Source organism: Protomyctophum bolini (assembly GCF_963924005.1).
Source record: "Protomyctophum bolini genome assembly, chromosome: 8".
Classification (NCBI taxonomy): domain Eukaryota; kingdom Metazoa; phylum Chordata; class Actinopteri; order Myctophiformes; family Myctophidae; genus Protomyctophum; species Protomyctophum bolini.
This window is the reverse complement of record NC_137869.1, coordinates 24967434-24980107: the sequence shown is the minus strand read 5'-3', so window position 1 is coordinate 24980107 and position 12674 is coordinate 24967434.

Here is a 12674-nt window from a genome sequence, read left to right as displayed (position 1 = left end):
ATGATGAGAAACGAGGCTAACTTTTTTTTCCAAAATTTCAAAAAACATGGGCTATAACCCATCGTTTTTGTCATTTCGTCACTTTTTTTCAAATCCTCAAAAATGATGAAAAACTGCGCGCTATAGTATGCCGTACGATATGGGCTATAGCCCACGGTCCAAAATGATGAGAAACGAGGCTAACTTTTTTTTCCAAAATTTCAAAAAACATGGGCTATAACCCATCGTTTTTGTCATTTCGTCATTTTTTTCAAATCCTCAAAAATGATGAAAAACTGCGCGCTATAGTATGCCGTACGATATGGGCTATAGCCCACGGTCCAAAATGATGAGAAACGAGGCTAACTTTTTTTTCCAAAATTTCAAAAAACATGGGCTATAACCCATCGTTTTTGTCATTTCGTAATTTTTTTCAAATCCTCAAAAATTATGACAAACTGCGCGCTATAGTATGCCGTACGATATGGGCTATAGCCCACGGTCCAAAATGATGAGAAACGAGGCTAACTTTTTTTTCCAAAATTTCAAAAAACATGGGCTATAACCCATCGTTTTTGTCATTTCGTCATTTTTTTCAAATCCTCAAAAATGATGAAAAACTGCGCGCTATAGTATGCCGTACGATATGGGCTATAGCCCACGGTCCAAAATGATGAGAAACGAGGCTAACTTTTTTTTCCAAAATTTCAAAAAACATGGGCTATAACCCATCGTTTTTGTCATTTCGTCATTTTTTTCAAATCCTCAAAAATGATGAAAAACTGCGCGCTATAGTATGCCGTACGATATGGGCTATAGCCCACGGTCCAAAATGATGAGAAACGAGGCTAACTTTTTTTTCCAAAATTTCAAAAAACATAGGCTATAACCCATCGTTTTTGTCATTTCGTCATTTTTTTCAAATCCTCAAAAATGATGAAAAACTGCGCGCTATAGTATCCCGTACGATATGGGCTATAGCCCACGGTCCAAAATGATGAGAAACGAGGCTAACTTTTTTTTCCAAAATTTCAAAAAACATGGGCTATAACCCATCGTTTTTGTCATTTCGTCATTTTTTTCAAATCCTCAAAAATGATGAAAAACTGCGCGCTATAGTATGCCGTACGATATGGGCTATAGCCCACGGTCCAAAATGATGAGAAACGAGGCTAACTTTTTTTTCCCAAATTTCAAAAAACATGGGCTATAACCCATCGTTTTTGTCATTTCGTCATTTTTTTCAAATCCTCAAAAATGATGAAAAACTGCGCGCTATAGTGTGCCGTACGATATGGGCTATAGCCCACGGTCCAAAATGATGAGAAACGAGGCTAACTTTTTTTTCCAAAATTTCAAAAAACATGGGCTATAAACCATCGTTTTTGTCATTTCGTCATTTTTTTCAAATCCTCAAAAATGATGAAAAACTGCGCGCTATAGTATGCCGTACGATATGGGCTATAGCCCACGGTCCAAAATGATGAGAAACGAGGCTAACTTTTTTTCCCAAAATTTCAAAAAACATGGGCTATAACCCATCGTTTTTGTCATTTCGTCATTTTTTTCAAATCCTCAAAAATGATGAAAAACTGCGCGCTATAGTATGCCGTACGATATGGGCTATAGCCCACGGTCCAAATTGATGAGAAACGAGGCTAACTTTTTTTTCCAAAATTTAAAAAAACATTGGCTATAACCCATCGTTTTTGTCATTTCGTCATTTTTTTCAAATCCTCAAAAATGATGAAAAACTGCGCGCTATAGTATGCCGTACGATATGGGCTATAGCCCACGGTCCAAAATGATGAGAAACGAGGCTAACTTTTTTTTCCAAAATTTCAAAAAACATGGGCAATAACCCATCGTTTTTGTCATTTCGTCATTTTTTTCAAATCCTCAAAAATGATGAAAAACTGCGCGCTATAGTATGCCGTACGATATGGGCTATAGCCCACGGTCCAAAATGATGAGAAACGAGGCTAACTTTTTTTTCCAAAATTTAAAAAACCATGGGCTATAACCCATCGTTTTTGTCATTTCGTCATTTTTTTCAAATCCTCAAAAATGATGAAAAACTGCGCGCTATAGTATGCTGTACGATATGGGCTATAGCCCACGGTCCAAAATGATGAGAAACGAGGCTAACTTTTTTTTCCAAAATTTAAAAAAAACATGGGCTATAACCCATCATTTTTGTCATTTCGTCATTTTTTTCAAATCCTCAAAAATGATGAAAAACTGCGCGCTATAGTATGCCGTACGATATGGGCTATAGCCCACGGTCCAAAATGATGAGAAACGAGGCTAACTTTTTTTTCCAAAATTTCAAAAAACATGGGCAATAACCCATCGTTTTTGTCATTTCGTCATTTTTTTCAAATCCTCAAAAATGATGAAAAACTGCGCGCTATAGTATGCCGTACGATATGGGCTATAGCCCACGGTCCAAAATGATGAGAAACGAGGCTAACTTTTTTTTCCAAAATTTAAAAAAACATGGGCTATAACCCATCGTTTTTGTCATTTCGTCATTTTTTTCAAATCCTCAAAAATGATGAAAAACTGCGCGCTATAGTATGCTGTACGATATGGGCTATAGCCCACGGTCCAAAATGATGAGAAACGAGGCTAACTTTTTTTTCCAAAATTTAAAAAAAACATGGGCTATAACCCATCATTTTTGTCATTTCGTCATTTTTTTCAAATCCTCAAAAATGATGAAAAACTGCGCGCTATAGTATGCCGTACGATATGGGCTATAGCCCACGGTCCAAAATGATGAGAAACGAGGCTAACTTTTTTTTCCACAATTTCAAAAAACATGGGCTATCGTTTTTGTCATTTCGTCATTTTTTTCAAATCCTCAAAAATGATGAAAAACTGCGCGCTATAGTATGCCGTACGATATGGGCTATAGCCCACGGTCCAAAATGATGAGAAACGAGGCTAACTTTTTTTTCCAAAATTTCAAAAAACATGGGCTATAACCCATCGTTTTTGTCATTTCGTCATTTTTTTCAAATCCTAAAAAATGATGACAAACTGCGCGCTATAGTATGCCGTACGATATGGGCTATAGCCCACGGTCCAAAATGATGAGAAACGAGGCTAACTTTTTTTTCCCAAATTTCAAAAAACATGGGCTATAACCCATCGTTTTTGTCATTTCGTCATTTTTTTCAAATCCTCAAAAATGATGAAAAACTGCGCGCTATAGTATGCCGTACGATATGGGCTATAGCCCACGGTCCAAAATGATGAGAAACGAGGCTAACTTTTTTTTCCAAAATTTCAAAAAACATGGGCTATAACCCATCGTTTTTGTCATTTCGTCATTTTTTTCAAATCCTCAAAAATGATGAAAAACTGCGCGCTATAGTATGCCGTACGATATGGGCTATAGCCCACGGTCCAAAATGATGAGAAACGAGGCTAACTTTTTTTTCCAAAATTAAAAAAAACATGGGCTATAACCCATCGTTTTTGTCATTTTTTTCAAATCCTCAAAAATGATGAAAAACTGCGCGCTATAGTATGCCGTACGATATGGGCTATAGCCCAGGGTCCAAAATGATGAGAAACGAGGCTAACTTTTTTTTCCAAAATTTCAAAAAACATGGGCTATAACCCATCGTTTTTGTCATTTCGTCATTTTTTTCAAATCCTCAAAAATGATGAAAAACTGCGCGCTATAGTATGCCGTACGATATGGGCTATAGCCCACGGTCCAAAATGATGAGAAACGAGGCTAACTTTTTTTTCCAAAATTTCAAAAAACATGGGCTATAACCCATCGTTTTTGTCATTTCGTCATTTTTTTCAAATCCTCAAAAATGATGAAAAACTGCGCGCTATAGTATGCCGTACGATATGGGCTATAGCCCACTGTCCAAAATGATGAGAAACGAGGCTAACTTTTTTTTCCAAAATTTAAAAAAACATGGGCTATAACCCATCGTTTTTGTCATTTCGTCATTTTTTTCAAATCCTCAAAAATGATGAAAAACTGCGCGCTATAGTATGCCGTACGATATGGGCTATAGCCCACGGTCCAAAATGATGAGAAACGAGGCTAACTTTTTTTCCCAAAATTTCAAAAAACATGGGCTATAACCCATCGTTTTTGTCATTTCGTCATTTTTTTCAAATCCTCAAAAATGATGAAAAACTGTGCGCTATAGTATGCCGTACGATATGGGCTATAGCCCACGGTCCAAAATGATGAGAAACGAGGCTAACTTTTTTTTCCAAAATTTCAAAAAACATGGGCTATAATAACCCATCGTTTTTGTCATTTCGTCATTTTTTTCAAATCCTCAAAAATGATGAAAAACTGCGCGCTATAGTATGCCGTACGATATGGGCTATAGCCCACGGTCCAAAATGATGAGAAACGAGGCTAACTTTTTTTTCCAAAATTTCAAAAAACATGGGCAATAACCCATCGTTTTTGTCATTTCGTCATTTTTTTCAAATCCTCAAAAATGATGAAAAACTGCGCGCTATAGTATGCCGTACGATATGGGCTATAGCCCACGGTCCAAAATGATGAGAAACGAGGCTAACTTTTTTTTCCAAAATTTAAAAAACCATGGGCTATAACCCATCGTTTTTGTCATTTCGTCATTTTTTTCAAATCCTCAAAAATGATGAAAAACTGCGCGCTATAGTATGCTGTACGATATGGGCTATAGCCCACGGTCCAAAATGATGAGAAACGAGGCTAACTTTTTTTTCCAAAATTTAAAAAAAACATGGGCTATAACCCATCATTTTTGTCATTTCGTCATTTTTTTCAAATCCTCAAAAATGATGAAAAACTGCGCGCTATAGTATGCCGTACGATATGGGCTATAGCCCACGGTCCAAAATGATGAGAAACGAGGCTAACTTTTTTTTCCAAAATTTCAAAAAACATGGGCAATAACCCATCGTTTTTGTCATTTCGTCATTTTTTTCAAATCCTCAAAAATGATGAAAAACTGCGCGCTATAGTATGCCGTACGATATGGGCTATAGCCCACGGTCCAAAATGATGAGAAACGAGGCTAACTTTTTTTTCCAAAATTTAAAAAAACATGGGCTATAACCCATCGTTTTTGTCATTTCGTCATTTTTTTCAAATCCTCAAAAATGATGAAAAACTGCGCGCTATAGTATGCTGTACGATATGGGCTATAGCCCACGGTCCAAAATGATGAGAAACGAGGCTAACTTTTTTTTCCAAAATTTAAAAAAAACATGGGCTATAACCCATCATTTTTGTCATTTCGTCATTTTTTTCAAATCCTCAAAAATGATGAAAAACTGCGCGCTATAGTATGCCGTACGATATGGGCTATAGCCCACGGTCCAAAATGATGAGAAACGAGGCTAACTTTTTTTTCCACAATTTCAAAAAACATGGGCTATCGTTTTTGTCATTTCGTCATTTTTTTCAAATCCTCAAAAATGATGAAAAACTGCGCGCTATAGTATGCCGTACGATATGGGCTATAGCCCACGGTCCAAAATGATGAGAAACGAGGCTAACTTTTTTTTCCAAAATTTCAAAAAACATGGGCTATAACCCATCGTTTTTGTCATTTCGTCATTTTTTTCAAATCCTAAAAAATGATGACAAACTGCGCGCTATAGTATGCCGTACGATATGGGCTATAGCCCACGGTCCAAAATGATGAGAAACGAGGCTAACTTTTTTTTCCCAAATTTCAAAAAACATGGGCTATAACCCATCGTTTTTGTCATTTCGTCATTTTTTTCAAATCCTCAAAAATGATGAAAAACTGCGCGCTATAGTATGCCGTACGATATGGGCTATAGCCCACGGTCCAAAATGATGAGAAACGAGGCTAACTTTTTTTTCCAAAATTTCAAAAAACATGGGCTATAACCCATCGTTTTTGTCATTTCGTCATTTTTTTCAAATCCTCAAAAATGATGAAAAACTGCGCGCTATAGTATGCCGTACGATATGGGCTATAGCCCACGGTCCAAAATGATGAGAAACGAGGCTAACTTTTTTTTCCAAAATTAAAAAAAACATGGGCTATAACCCATCGTTTTTGTCATTTTTTTCAAATCCTCAAAAATGATGAAAAACTGCGCGCTATAGTATGCCGTACGATATGGGCTATAGCCCAGGGTCCAAAATGATGAGAAACGAGGCTAACTTTTTTTTCCAAAATTTCAAAAAACATGGGCTATAACCCATCGTTTTTGTCATTTCGTCATTTTTTTCAAATCCTCAAAAATGATGAAAAACTGCGCGCTATAGTATGCCGTACGATATGGGCTATAGCCCACGGTCCAAAATGATGAGAAACGAGGCTAACTTTTTTTTCCAAAATTTCAAAAAACATGGGCTATAACCCATCGTTTTTGTCATTTCGTCATTTTTTTCAAATCCTCAAAAATGATGAAAAACTGCGCGCTATAGTATGCCGTACGATATGGGCTATAGCCCACTGTCCAAAATGATGAGAAACGAGGCTAACTTTTTTTTCCAAAATTTAAAAAAACATGGGCTATAACCCATCGTTTTTGTCATTTCGTCATTTTTTTCAAATCCTCAAAAATGATGAAAAACTGCGCGCTATAGTATGCCGTACGATATGGGCTATAGCCCACGGTCCAAAATGATGAGAAACGAGGCTAACTTTTTTTCCCAAAATTTCAAAAAACATGGGCTATAACCCATCGTTTTTGTCATTTCGTCATTTTTTTCAAATCCTCAAAAATGATGAAAAACTGTGCGCTATAGTATGCCGTACGATATGGGCTATAGCCCACGGTCCAAAATGATGAGAAACGAGGCTAACTTTTTTTTCCAAAATTTCAAAAAACATGGGCTATAATAACCCATCGTTTTTGTCATTTCGTCATTTTTTTCAAATCCTCAAAAATGATGAAAAACTGCGCGCTATAGTATGCCGTACGATATGGGCTATAGCCCACGGTCCAAAATGATGAGAAACGAGGCTAACTTTTTTTTCCAAAATTTCAAAAAACATGGGCTATAACCCATCGTTTTTGTCATTTCGTCATTTTTTTCAAATCCTCAAAAATGATGAAAAACTGCGCGCTATAGTATGCCGTACGATATGGGCTATAGCCCACGGTCCAAAATGATGAGAAACGAGGCTAACTTTTTTTTCCAAAATTTCAAAAAACATGGGCTATAACCCATCGTTTTTGTCATTTTGTCATTTTTTTCAAATCCTCAAAAATGATGAAAAACTGCGCGCTATAGTATGCCGTACGATATGGGCTATAGCCCACGGTCCAAAATGATGAGAAACGAGGCTAACTTTTTTTTCCAAAATTTCAAAAAACATGGGCTATAACCCATCGTTTTTGTCATTTCGTCATTTTTTTCGAATCCTCAAAAATGATGAAAAACTGCGCGCTATAGAATGCCGTACGATATGGGCTATAGCCCACGGTCCAAAATGATGAGAAACGAGGCTAACTTTTTTTTCCAAAATTTCAAAAAACATGGGCTATAACCCATCGTTTTTGTCATTTCGTCATTTTTTTCAAATCCTCAAAAATGATGAAAAACTGCGCGCTATAGTATGCCGTACGATATGGGCTATAGCCCACGGTCCAAAATGATGAGAAACGAGGCTAACTTTTTTTTCCAAAATTTCAAAAAACATGGGCTATAACCCATCGTTTTTGTCATTTCGTCATTTTTTTCAAATCCTCAAAAATGATGAAAAACTGCGCGCTATAGTATGCCGTACGATATGGGCTATAGCCCACGGTCCAAAATGATGAGAAACGAGGCTAACTTTTTTTCCCAAAATTTCAAAAAACATGGGCTATAACCCATCGTTTTTGTCATTTCGTCATTTTTTTCAAATCCTCAAAAATGATGAAAAACTGCGCGCTATAGTATGCCGTACGATATGGGCTATAGCCCACGGTCCAAATTGATGAGAAACGAGGCTAACTTTTTTTTCCAAAATTTAAAAAAACATTGGCTATAACCCATCGTTTTTGTCATTTCGTCATTTTTTTCAAATCCTCAAAAATGATGAAAAACTGCGCGCTATAGTATGCCGTACGATATGGGCTATAGCCCACGGTCCAAAATGATGAGAAACGAGGCTAACTTTTTTTTCCAAAATTTCAAAAAACATGGGCAATAACCCATCGTTTTTGTCATTTCGTCATTTTTTTCAAATCCTCAAAAATGATGAAAAACTGCGCGCTATAGTATGCCGTACGATATGGGCTATAGCCCACGGTCCAAAATGATGAGAAACGAGGCTAACTTTTTTTTCCAAAATTTAAAAAACCATGGGCTATAACCCATCGTTTTTGTCATTTCGTCATTTTTTTCAAATCCTCAAAAATGATGAAAAACTGCGCGCTATAGTATGCTGTACGATATGGGCTATAGCCCACGGTCCAAAATGATGAGAAACGAGGCTAACTTTTTTTTCCAAAATTTAAAAAAAACATGGGCTATAACCCATCATTTTTGTCATTTCGTCATTTTTTTCAAATCCTCAAAAATGATGAAAAACTGCGCGCTATAGTATGCCGTACGATATGGGCTATAGCCCACGGTCCAAAATGATGAGAAACGAGGCTAACTTTTTTTTCCAAAATTTCAAAAAACATGGGCAATAACCCATCGTTTTTGTCATTTCGTCATTTTTTTCAAATCCTCAAAAATGATGAAAAACTGCGCGCTATAGTATGCCGTACGATATGGGCTATAGCCCACGGTCCAAAATGATGAGAAACGAGGCTAACTTTTTTTTCCAAAATTTAAAAAAACATGGGCTATAACCCATCGTTTTTGTCATTTCGTCATTTTTTTCAAATCCTCAAAAATGATGAAAAACTGCGCGCTATAGTATGCTGTACGATATGGGCTATAGCCCACGGTCCAAAATGATGAGAAACGAGGCTAACTTTTTTTTCCAAAATTTAAAAAAAACATGGGCTATAACCCATCATTTTTGTCATTTCGTCATTTTTTTCAAATCCTCAAAAATGATGAAAAACTGCGCGCTATAGTATGCCGTACGATATGGGCTATAGCCCACGGTCCAAAATGATGAGAAACGAGGCTAACTTTTTTTTCCACAATTTCAAAAAACATGGGCTATCGTTTTTGTCATTTCGTCATTTTTTTCAAATCCTCAAAAATGATGAAAAACTGCGCGCTATAGTATGCCGTACGATATGGGCTATAGCCCACGGTCCAAAATGATGAGAAACGAGGCTAACTTTTTTTTCCAAAATTTCAAAAAACATGGGCTATAACCCATCGTTTTTGTCATTTCGTCATTTTTTTCAAATCCTCAAAAATGATGAAAAACTGCGCGCTATAGTATGCCGTACGATATGGGCTATAGCCCACGGTCCAAAATGATGAGAAACGAGGCTAACTTTTTTTTCCAAAATTTCAAAAAACATGGGCTATAACCCATCGTTTTTGTCATTTCGTCATTTTTTTCAAATCCTCAAAAATGATGAAAAACTGCGCGCTATAGTATGCCGTACGATATGGGCTATAGCCCACTGTCCAAAATGATGAGAAACGAGGCTAACTTTTTTTTCCAAAATTTAAAAAAACATGGGCTATAACCCATCGTTTTTGTCATTTCGTCATTTTTTTCAAATCCTCAAAAATGATGAAAAACTGCGCGCTATAGTATGCCGTACGATATGGGCTATAGCCCACGGTCCAAAATGATGAGAAACGAGGCTAACTTTTTTTCCCAAAATTTCAAAAAACATGGGCTATAACCCATCGTTTTTGTCATTTCGTCATTTTTTTCAAATCCTCAAAAATGATGAAAAACTGTGCGCTATAGTATGCCGTACGATATGGGCTATAGCCCACGGTCCAAAATGATGAGAAACGAGGCTAACTTTTTTTTCCAAAATTTCAAAAAACATGGGCTATAACCCATCGTTTTTGTCATTTCGTCATTTTTTTCAAATCCTCAAAAATGATGAAAAACTGCGCGCTATAGTATGCCGTACGATATGGGCTATAGCCCACGGTCCAAAATGATGAGAAACGAGGCTAACTTTTTTTTCCAAAATTTCAAAAAACATGGGCTATAACCCATCGTTTTTGTCATTTCGTCATTTTTTTCAAATCCTCAAAAATGATGAAAAACTGCGCGCTATAGTATGCCGTACGATATGGGCTATAGCCCACGGTCCAAAATGATGAGAAACGAGGCTAACTTTTTTTTCCAAAATTTCAAAAAACATGGGCTATAACCCATCGTTTTTGTCATTTTGTCATTTTTTTCAAATCCTCAAAAATGATGAAAAACTGCGCGCTATAGTATGCCGTACGATATGGGCTATAGCCCACGGTCCAAAATGATGAGAAACGAGGCTAACTTTTTTTTCCAAAATTTCAAAAAACATGGGCTATAACCCATCGTTTTTGTCATTTCGTCATTTTTTTCGAATCCTCAAAAATGATGAAAAACTGCGCGCTATAGAATGCCGTACGATATGGGCTATAGCCCACGGTCCAAAATGATGAGAAACGAGGCTAACTTTTTTTTCCAAAATTTCAAAAAACATGGGCTATAACCCATCGTTTTTGTCATTTCGTCATTTTTTTCAAATCCTCAAAAATGATGAAAAACTGCGCGCTATAGTATGCCGTACGATATGGGCTATAGCCCACGGTCCAAAATGATGAGAAACGAGGCTAACTTTTTTTTCCAAAATTTCAAAAAACATGGGCTATAACCCATCGTTTTTGTCATTTCGTCATTTTTTTCAAATCCTCAAAAATGATGAAAAACTGCGCGCTATAGTATGCCGTACGATATGGGCTATAGCCCACGGTCCAAAATGATGAGAAACGAGGCTAACTTTTTTTTCCAAAATTTAAAAACACATGGGCTATAACCCATCGTTTTTGTCATTTCGTCATTTTTTTCAAATCCTCAAAAATGATGAAAAACTGCGCGCTATAGTATGCCGTACGATATGGGCTATAGCCCACGGTCCAAAATGATGAGAAACGAGGCTAACTTTTTTTTCCAAAATTTCAAAAAACATGGGCTATAACCCATCGTTTTTGTCATTTCGTCATTTTTTTCAAATCCTCAAAAATGATGAAAAACTGCGCGCTATAGTATGCCGTACGATATGGGCTATAGCCCACGGTCCAAAATGATGAGAAACGAGGCTAACTTTTTTTCCCAAAATTTCAAAAAACATGGGCTATAACCCATCGTTTTTGTCATTTCGTCATTTTTTTCAAATCCTCAAAAATGATGAAAAACTGCGCGCTATTGTATGCCGTACGATATGGGCTATAGCCCACGGTCCAAAATGATGAGAAACGAGGCTAACTTTTTTTTCCAAAATTAAAAAAAACATGGGCTATAACCCATCGTTTTTGTCATTTCGTCATTTTTTTAAAATCCTCAAAAATGATGAAAAACTGCGCGCTATAGTATGCCGTACGATATGGGCTATAGCCCACGGTCCAAAATGATGAGAAACGAGGCTAACTTTTTTTTCCAAAATTTAAAAAAACATGGGCTATAACCCATCGTTTTTGTCATTTTGTCATTTTTTTCAAATCCTCAAAAATGATGAAAAACTGCGCGCTATAGTATGCCGTACGATATGGGCTATAGCCCACGGTCCAAAATGATGAGAAACGAGGCTAACTTTTTTTTCCAAAATTTCAAAAAACATGGGCTATAACCCATCGTTTTTGTCATTTCGTCATTTTTTTCAAATCCTCAAAAATGATGAAAAACTGCGCGCTATAGTATGCCGTACGATATGGGCTATAGCCCACGGTCCAAAATGATGAGAAACGAGGCTAACTTTTTTTTCCAAAATTTCAAAAAACATGGGCTATAACCCATCGTTTTTGTCATTTCGTCATTTTTTTCAAATCCTCAAAAATGATGAAAAACTGCGCGCTATAGTATGCCGTACGATATGGGCTATAGCCCACGGTCCAAAATGATGAGAAACGAGGCTAACTTTTTTTTCCAAAATTTCAAAAAACATGGGCTATAACCCATCGTTTTTGTCATTTCGTCATTTTTTTCAAATCCTCAAAAATGATGAAAAACTGCGCGCTATAGTATGCCGTACGATATGGGCTATAGCCCACGGTCCAAAATGATGAGAAACGAGGCTAACTTTTTTTTCCAAAATTTCAAAAAACATGGGCTATAACCCATCGTTTTTGTCATTTCGTCATTTTTTTCAAATCCTCAAAAATGATGAAAAACTGCGCGCTATAGTATGCCGTACGATATGGGCTATAGCCCACGGTCCAAAATGATGAGAAACGAGGCTAACTTTTTTTTCCCAAATTTCAAAAAACATGGGCTATAACCCATCGTTTTTGTCATTTCGTCATTTTTTTCAAATCCTCAAAAATGATGAAAAACTGCGCGCTATAGTATGCCGTACGATATGGGCTATAGCCCACGGTCCAAAATGATGAGAAACGAGGCTAACTTTTTTTTCCAAAATTTCAAAAAACATGGGCTATAACCCATCGTTTTTGTCATTTCGTCATTTTTTTCAAATCCTCAAAAATGATGAAAAACGGCGCGCTATAGTATGCCGTACGATATGGGCTATAGCCCATGGTCCAAAATGATGATGATTTTTAATTTTGGAAAAAAAAGTTAGCCTCGTTTCTCATCATTTTGGACCGT